At 40.4% G+C, this 9,915-nt stretch overlaps 1 non-coding gene across 1 annotated transcript; it reads left to right on the top strand.

The window, feature by feature from the left end:
• The first annotated feature begins 2,801 nt into the window (after positions 1-2,801).
• LOC133833747 (small nucleolar RNA R71) lies at positions 2,802-2,908 on the top strand. Its single transcript, XR_009893110.1, has one exon. It is a non-coding gene; the product is annotated as a small nucleolar RNA R71 (small nucleolar RNA).
• Positions 2,909-9,915: the final 7,007 nt, after the last annotated feature.

Below are 9,915 nucleotides of genomic sequence, written 5' to 3'. Positions count from 1 at the left end.
TGACCAAGAAATGACCTAACGTCTTTGACAGTCTTAGGAGTTGGCAGGTTGGAGATAAGGTCGACTTTGGATTAATCAACCTCAATTCCTTTTTTAGAAACAATGTGGCCTAAGACTATGCCAGAAGATACCATGAAGTGGCATTTCTCCCAATTGAGTACAAGTCCTTTCTCAATGCATCGTTTTAAAACAGCTCCAAGATGAAGAAGACATGTCTCAAAGGAGTTTCCAAAAATGGTTAGGTCATCCATGAATACTTCTATTGATTTTTTTATCATGTCACTAAAGATGCTCATCATGAATCTTTGGAAAGTAGCTGGTGCATTACACAAGCCAAATGGCATACGCCGAAAAGCAAAAGTGCCAAAGGGACAAGTGAAAGTGGTCTTATCTTGATCCTCTAATGCAATCTCAATTTGATAATAGCCAGAATAGCCAGCAAGAAAGCAATAGAATGGATGACCAGTTACACGTTCAAGGATTTGATCAATGAATGGAAGTGGAAAATGATTTTTGCGGGAGGCGGCATTTAATTTTCTATAATCGATGCACATGCGCCACCCCGTCACCATTTTTGTGGGGACAAGGACCCCTTTTTCGTTTTGGATAACGGTGACACTAGATTTCTTGGGCACGACTTGAGTAGGATTGACCCATTTGCTATCAGCTACTGGGTAAATAATACCAGCGTCTAGCAATTTCAAAACTTCATTTTTTACAACTTCTTTCATCGTGGGGTTCAGTCGCCGCTGAGGGTCTCTTCGGGGGATGGCTTCGTCCTCTAGATTGATTCGATGGGAGAAAATTAAAGGGCTAATACCTTTGATATCAGCAAGCGTCCAACCTATCGCAAATTTATGTGTCCGTAGTAGCTCGAGTAACTGCAATTCTTGAGAATTTTGAAGGTTGGATGAGATGATAACTAGAAAGGTTTCACCATCTCCCAAGAAGGCATGTTTCAAACCCTCGGGAAGTTGGGTCAATTGAACAATTGGAACCTCTTCGGCTGAAGTTTTCGGCTGTGACCTCTCACGAGGTAGCTTTTCAAAGCGAGGTTGTCAAAACGGAATCCGTCTATTGCGTGAGTCTATGCGATCTGATATTGCAAGAGTAAACTCAATAGAACTCAGACTTTCGTTGTCAGACAGAAGGAGGATTTCATCAAGATTATCAAAGTTTCTTCGCAATTGAACCTCATCGGGAATTATAGTGTCAATCATGAATGTTTGATGGCATTCATCATCTTCTCGGGGTTGTTTCCCAATGTGGAAGATATTGACTTCAAGAGTCATGTTTCCAAACGATATCTTCATTAGACCATTCCGACAATTGATCAAAGCATTTGCAGAAGGAATGGTCTTCCGAGGATAATAGGAATTTTAGACTCCATGTTCACCACAGATTGGGTATCAAGAATAAGAAAATCCACGGGGTAATAGAATTTTTCAATTTGAACGATCAGCAAGCTGTAGTACAACAGATGTTGGCTTCATTTCTCCAAGACCGAGTTGCGAGTATACAGAATAGGGCATGAGATTGACACTCGCGCCAAGATCAAGTAAGGCTTGGATGACTTCATGGGTCCCAATTTGGCAAGAAATTGTGGGACAACCAGGATCTTTGTATTTCGGCGGTGCCTTTTGTTCAATCACCGCACTCACTTGCTCAGTCAAGAAGGTAGTCTTCTTGACATGGTGCTTCCTTTTTGCAGTGCAAAGATCCTTGATGATTTTGGCATAAGCGGGCACTTGTTTAATGATGTGAAGCAAAGGAAGATTAATCTTCACTTGTGTCAAGTGCTCAAGGAGTTCAACTCGGTTATCAGGAAGTTTCCCAACAGGTTTCAAAGCCTGGGGAAATGGTATTTTTGGAGAGGCATTGAGTGGTGGATTTTTGGAAATGACTTTTGGAGTACTGGGAGTGTTGGATTTTATGGTTGGGTCTTGTAGAGTTTTACCGCTTCTCGTCGTGATGGCATTCACTTCCTTGACATTTTGATCATTAGAATTTGAAGATTGGGCCATGTGTTGGCCTTGCACATTGAATTTCAGTTGGGAAGGAAGTTTGCCTTTTTCCGGAATGGCCAAGGATTCAGTCAATTTTGAGAATTGACATTTCATTTCCTTGATTTCCTCCATCATTTGGAAATTCAGTTTGGATTGCTCCTCCATGAATGCATGAAGAGTATTCTCGAGAGAATTTCATTATGGATAAGCATTGTATTGAGGTGCAGAATACGCCTTTGATGGTTGAACTTGTTGCTCATTTCTCCATTGGCCTCCAGACGATTAAGCTTGGTTGGAATCTCTCCAACTGAAATTTGGGTGGTTTCTCCAACCAGGGTTGTACGTATGGGAGAATGGCTTGTTATATGCCCCTAAGGCATTGCATTGCTCCTCATAAACCCCGCTCATTTCATTCAAAGCTAAGCAGTCTTTAGCTAAGTGCTCCGTCCCTCCACAAACAAAGCAAGGTTCTTGCGGCTCCGCTTGAGCAATCATGTGCGATTTTTGACTATTCTTCATCATTATGACCTCAAACTGCTTTTTCAAAGCTTCGAGTTGGGCCTTAACACTATCCTCTTCTCGAAGTTGATAGATCTCAGATGGTTTGTGTCGGTTGGTGCTGTCAGCAGCACTTGGACCAGTCTAGGTGTAAGACTTTTCGCAATTTCTTCGAGATATTCCAGTGCATCATCTGGCTCTTTTTCGAGGAATTCACCATTGCATAGCATTTCTACAAATTGGCGCTCACGACTCGTGAGGCCTTCATAGAAGTAACTGACCAAATGCCAGTTCTCATAGCCATGGTGCGGGCACTGATTTAACAGATCTTTGAATCTTTCCTAGACTTGATAGAATGTTTCATTGTCCTTTTGGGAGAATGTGGAAATCTGTCGTTTTAGACTGTTGGTCTTATAGCTAGGGAAGTGTTTCAAAAAGAAGGATTTGCTCATCGCCTCCCATGTTCCAATAGACCTAGGTCTCAAAGAGTATAACCAGCTTTTGGCTTTGTCCTTCAAGGAGAAAGGGAAGAACTTCAGTCGCAGAGCATCGACATTTTCAGCTCGATTATAAAATGTGGCTACTACCTCCTCGAATTCTCTGATATGCATGTATGGGCTTTCGTTTTCCATTCCATGAAATGTGGGCAAGAGTTTAATCATGCCAGGTTTAAAGTCTAATGCAGGCATATTAGGAGGGAAGATAATGCATGAAGGCGTGGAAGTGCGAGTAGGATGGAGGTAGTCATTGAGAGTTCTTGGTTGGATTTCATCATTGCGAGCCATTGCGAATGGATTATTATCAGCGAAAGTTTGTGGAGAAGCAGGATTGGTGGAAGGAGTTCCGGAAGGAGTGGTGGATGAATTGGAAGAAGTGTCACTAGAAGTTTCGTGATGATTCATCCACTCTCGAAAATCAGAATTAGATTTATTATTTTTTTATTTTCTTTGCTTTTTTTTATATATATATATATTTTTGTTAAACTTGTTCCCAGTTAGATTTGGAGATTCTTGGGTGATCTCCAACGCTTCCCTAGAACTCCTCGAGGTTACTGAGTAAGTATGGTGGATCACAAGTCAACTTTTTCGACCAAACAACCTTTAAGCATAGTGAAATTGCTTATTTTGACAGAACAAGCTTGGTTTTCTTATGGTAATAAGTTCAACAATGTAATAGTGCAAAGGTAGATGCTTGAAATGTTCCCAGGCCGATTGGGAAGGTTGCCAAGGTACCGCTTTAGACCCACACTTGCCTAGACAGAACTCCCCGACATTCCCAGATAAGTATGGAGGGTAACGCTATCACAAACCTTATTTAACAGCCAATCTTTCAAGACAGAACAATATCGGTTTCTACCATTTGTAATATTACACAATTGTTCCCAATACTAAGCGTTTTATGATTGAAATTTTATGAACAATTTTATGCAATTTTATGTTTTTTTTTTTTAAAAAAAAAAAACCTAAATTATAAGGAAAACTAAGACAAAGGAAAAGAAAAACCTAAACTAAGTAACAAAATACAAAAAATAAAATAAAATAAAGAAAAGATAAAATAACAAGATTAGTCTTTTTTTTTTAAAATATGTATTAAACTAAAAAAAAGAAATTAAGAAAGAAAAAAAAGATAAATGAAATTATAGTTAAAAGGGAAAATATAAGTTTATTTATATTTATATAATGTTTTTTTATATATCCAAAAAGTATTCAAAAAAATTGAGAAATTAATATATATATATATTTGACGTTTTTTATATGCATACTTATATGTGTAATTTTATTTTTATTTTGTTTTACCAAAAAAAGGAATCGAAGAAAGAAAAAGGAAAAATATATATATAAATAACTAATTTTTTTTTGTTTTTTTATGATTTTTTTTAATAATAATAATCAATTTAACTAAAAATTAGTAAATAAAAAAAATAAAAATAAAAACTATACTACCACAATATTTACACCAACAAAAATACAAATAAGGTTACTAACATTTTTGGTAGAAATTTCACTACACCTTTGAAAACTACCTCCCCGGCAACGGCGCCAAAATTTGTTTAACGCCCAAATCGTGACAACCATTAAGCAGTGGTTGTAGTATAATCGGGCGGTCGATCTACAAGGAGGTAACCTAAACTCAAAAGATTAGTAGAAAATAACACAAAAATTAGTAACAATAAATAAATAATAAAATGGAAATGAAAAGATGTTTGAGATTTTGGTATTGTCTTTTTGATAAAGTGATAAAATGAGATAAGTGAAATAAATGTAAGATGTAATCAAGAGTTTGAGAAAATGAAAGGTTTCAAGGATCATCCATATGCTTGTTTATTTACTTGGTTACTTGATTTACAAAAATACACAAGTAAATAGTTCATATCCTAACATTTACTTGGAAAATCTAACATTAAAATCCATATTCTTTTCTAACAAAAGTTCATTTGAGTTATAAAGTTCTTTACTTTAAAAGCACAATGTTAATCTTATGAAAAATCTAAAAATGACAAAATACCCAAAGACAATAATGCAATAGAAGATTAGACATAAAATTAGGTATCAATATTACTTTTACTAATTAGAAGTACATAGAAAGAGCATGACTAATCCTATATACTATTAGATAAAGATAACAAAATAAAGATGGAGATGAAAGAACATAAATAACTCAAAAATTTTACATTAATAACATAGTAAATCAAAGTAGCAAAATAACATCACTGGCATATGGAATCATCCATAACCTTCCTAGGAAGATTAGGCAATTATGCTCATGATTCTCACAAAATTCTAAAAAGAAAGTGAGTAGAAATTCTGCTATAGTTTATTTACTCTAAAATTACATCCATATTATGAAGAAATAGTCCCTATTTATAGATATAGAAAATGACTAAAAAGAAATTAAACAACAAAATGGGGTTTACAAAATAAATCTGAAATATTAATAATAAAATATGATTTTGAAAAATCAAATCTTATTATTAATATTAACCTAGCTATTTTGGTGTATGGTCAAAATGCTCTTTTTCAAAAACACCAAAAAAGATGAGCTTTAAAGCTCAAAATGGCAATTTTCCAAAGCCCAACACCCACAAAATATGGGTTGAAGGTGGCTGATAGTACAAGAGGGTTTTGATCCACTCCCAGCCAATGGGAAGGTGCCACGTGGCACTGGGTTGAAGAGAAGGCTGGCTGAAGCTTGAGTGAGGCGTTGGGCTGGAGGAGACAAGGCTGCTGGGTGCTTGGGCCTTTATTGGGCTAGTGGTCACGTTGGAGAAGCTGAAGCTTGGACGGCTAGCTGAAGGATTACATGGGTCAAAGGCTGAAAGGGAGTTGATGCTTGGGCGTGAGTTGCTGAAATGAGGAGCTGAAGGGAGTTGGACACGTGGCGCGCGCTGGGTGGTTGGCTGGGTTGTTCTTGGGACGTGTGGTGGCTTCTGGCAATGACACCTGGGGACTGGGCAAGGAGAAAAAAAATGGCAGTGGCCATATTTGGGCTTGTTCCAAATGGGTTGAGCATCATTTCTTCAAAAATGCCACTTTCTTCATTTTCTTTTTCAGTTTTAACTATTTCTCTATTCTTCCTTTTTATTATTGTCCAAATGTAAATTATTTCCTGAAAATTAAATATAAATTAAATCAAAAAATTAATATTTTCAATTAAAACAAATATTATAATAAATTCATGAAAATATTAATTAAAACTTAATTTATTTTACACTTTAAAACTAATGAATTTGCATTTTTGAGCACTAATCAATTATCCACGTAGACAACTCCAGTTTCATGTGGTCATGCATGGTGTTAGGCGTCCTGGGTTTAACCCGAGCTACGGACACAAAGGCTGTGAGGTGCGAGCTCAGAATATTAAAACAACTGTTGAAGCACGAGCTTGGAGGGGATATCCAACTCGTGGTAGTTCTAGTATATTGCATATTTGCGGATCCCCAGAGACTCGGGATCCCTTTATACATATATTTATGACCAAGCTGTCGTATTTAATATCCCAGATATTAGGAGTACATTTACGTTGTGATCAGATCATATCACAATATAAATGGGAGTTATTTGTATTAAATGTAATAATTATATAAATGCGTGATTGACTCACGCGGTTACCCAAACCTATCCATGAAATTCCCTTATAAATACTGGGAATATTGGACAGGAAATGAGACCATTATTCTGTAATACCGAAACTCTGCCAAAATAGAGAGAGAAACAACAATAATACTGAATCGCAGACTAGGTGGATTTTAACCACTGAACCACGTAAAAATTCTGTGTTCTTGAGTGAAATCATTTATTTTTCATTACGGTTTATTAAGCACTAATATACCTTACTATGTCTTAATACACAGTTGGCGAAAAACCGCGTGAACAAAAATAATAAACAAAAAGATAAAAGCCTTGGCTCCCACAAATGGATTTGAGCCCAATATCTTTGTTTTCAATTTAAATCTCAATTTGGCCTAAATTCATAGCCTTTTATTTATTTATTAAATCCTTATTCAAATTAACTAATTACAATTTAAAACTTGATGTAATATTATTTATTCATATTGATACTGTTATCCAAAAAACAAGTATGGATGATGTGGCGAATATTTTGTACACGTGGCTGACATCTGGTAGAATCTGTGCTCGACTATCAACCAGGAAGACATCCAGTGTCATGCGATCGGTTTTTTTCATACGACCAGACTGGTCGTACGCACATTATACGCGAAGGAAATCTTAGGCAGTTATGATGGAATCCGAAATTATTTCCCATGATTTCCTGAGTATCTGATTATTTAGGAAAGAATATCTGTAACAAATCAATGTAAATCTTCCCTGAGCTTATAAATAGAGGAAGAGGGCTCAGGGAAGGGGGGTCCTTTTTTCTTTTAGGCAAAAAAGATCTTTCGAGATTAGAGAGAGATTACACAAGAATAATTGTATTTTCTTCTTCAGAGGTTAGTGAAACTCATTGAACCCCAGTTCTTTGACCACCCCTTTGAATCTCATTTCAATAACAATTCAAGTGGACGTAGGTTATTAGCAGATCATGGGGCCGAACCACTATAAAATCTTGTGTTATTATTATTTTCGCCATCACATTCTTTTCAACGTATTCATCCACGTCAAGTGTATTTTGACTCCGTGTTAGTTGGCCAAATTCAGGGTCAACATTCTGGTGCTTTCATTGAGAGCTTGATTCATTATCGTTGAGAGATCGATGGCGAAAACTACCAGGAAAACTGGACAGGCAGCCGGCGCTGCATCATCTAACCCGCCTCCTCCTCCTCCTCCTCCAAACGTGGCTGAAGATGAGCCGCATTTGGAATTTGATGAGGAAGAAATGGACGACGCGACGCTAAAGAGCCCCCTAGGCGCATTGCATGAGGAGCTGGCCAATCTGAGGGCCAGCTAGGAAAGTGCCGCCGAAATCATGGCGCGGCAGCAGTAGGAAATTGAGCGGCAGTGCCTGGAGCTGAGTGAAAGGTAAGCGGAGATGGACCATCGCCAGAGGGAGGCCATGGCAACCCTCGAGGCAGCCTTACAATTGGCTAGGAATCAGGCGGCACCTGCTTCGCAGCCTGATCAACCAGCAGATGGGCCACCCCAGAGGGGTCCCAATCCTAGCCCGCCTATCCAACCCTCGAGCCCACAATAGCCTGAGCAGCCACCGGCGCCTCAGGACGATGTCCCGCTAGGGGACCCTGAAGCACAGCCTCCATCCCAAACTGGTCGCGGAAATCCCCCGCAGCAGAGGCAGAATAGGACCGGGCAGCAGCCTCGTAGTCCTAGATGCCACAGGGGCGATGAGCCAAACCTTCCAAACAGAGGACAGCATCCTCCTGGTAACAGGAGGAACTCAGAGTTAGGCTCTGCGGTCCGAGGCCCCCCATGGCATGATAATGCACGGGGACCTAACGACCAACGCAGACCACCCTCTAACGCTCGGGAGGTTCCAGCCCGAGAAGGCAATCGAGGGAACAGTCGATCCCACCATAGCCAATCAAGGTTCAGAGATGGCCATGGTTATAATGAGGCCGACTTAGGCAGAGGGAATGATGGTCGGAGAAATGAAGAAAGGGGTGGAGGCAGGAGCCAGCTACCTCAGGATGACCAGCCCGACAGACGGGACGCTGGGGGGCAGCCCTGAAAAAATAACATCTTCAACCGGCTCGGAGCTAGCGAGTAGTGGAGGAGAGATGAGGACTTGAGAGATGTTCTCAACGATCGCCGCGAGCGACACGACGAGTACGTCCCCCCAGCACCAGAGGCCGCAGCGATTCCTGGCACTGTGCAGGCCCAGATAGATGCCCTCAACCAGACAGTGCAGCAGCTGGTCGGGGGAAGAACATCTTACATCGACCACGATAGGAGGAAAGGCACTCCTTTCGTCCAAAGGATAGCTATGGTAGAAACTCCTAGCAAGTTTAAGATGCCTACGCTTCCAAACTTTGACGGGTATGGTGACCCGGTATCTCACGTTAACAAATTTGAGATACAAATGGACATTCAGAAAGTGTCCGAAGACGCTCGGTGTAGGATCTTCCCTGCAACACTTTCTGATGCCGCACAGGAGTGGTTTTTCAAATTCCCTCCTGCAAGTATAGTTTCCTGGGAAATGTTCGTGAAAGAATTTTACGAACAGTTCTATGCGGGTCGAGTGCACCTGACTGAGGCAAATCAGCTGGTCGAAATACGCCAGCAGGACGGAGAGCCACTGAAGGATTACATCCAGCTCTTTATGCGAGCAGCGGCTGGGGCAAAAACAGTGGGAGACGAAGGCAAAATGATGGCCATAACTGCAGGGGTTAAGCGCCGCATGCCTCTTTGGGAAAGCCTCAGAAAACATGGGGTTAGAACTACCCAGGAATTCTTAGATCGAGCTGATCGCTACATTAAGCTCGAAGACGCCATCGCCAACGAAGGAAAGCCCCCAGGCAAGGACAAGGGGACTACCGAGCCTTCCAAAGCCGCCAATGGGTCCAAGCCCAACGGCAAAGGCAACTGGAACGGAAATGGCAACGGCAAGAATGGAGGGAAACAGCCACACAATGAGCCTTCCACCTCCGACAATAAACGAGCCAAGGGCAACCGTTATGAACCCCGGTTCACTAACTATACTACCCTAGTTGAATCTCAGGGAGAAGTTTATCAGGCCACGAGTTCCAGCGTGCCTTATAAGAAGCCTGCCCCCACTCGAAAAGATATTTCGAGAAGAGACACCACCAAGTTTTGTCGTTATCATAACGACTACGGACATGATACCAATGAATGCAACCAGCTGAAGGATGAGATCGAGTTCCTTATTAGACAAGGACACTTGAGAAGGTATATACGGGCCTCGGGAAATTCCCAACGAGAAGCTCCAAGTGGCAACGAGCAAGCGCCCACACGCCAATGCTCGCCACCTTTGCAGCCTG

Source organism: Humulus lupulus, chromosome 4 (genome assembly GCF_963169125.1).
Source record: "Humulus lupulus chromosome 4, drHumLupu1.1, whole genome shotgun sequence".
Taxonomy (NCBI): Eukaryota; Viridiplantae; Streptophyta; class Magnoliopsida; order Rosales; family Cannabaceae; genus Humulus; species Humulus lupulus.
Note: the sequence above shows the minus strand (reverse complement) of the source record. Positions and strands in the feature narration are given on the sequence as shown.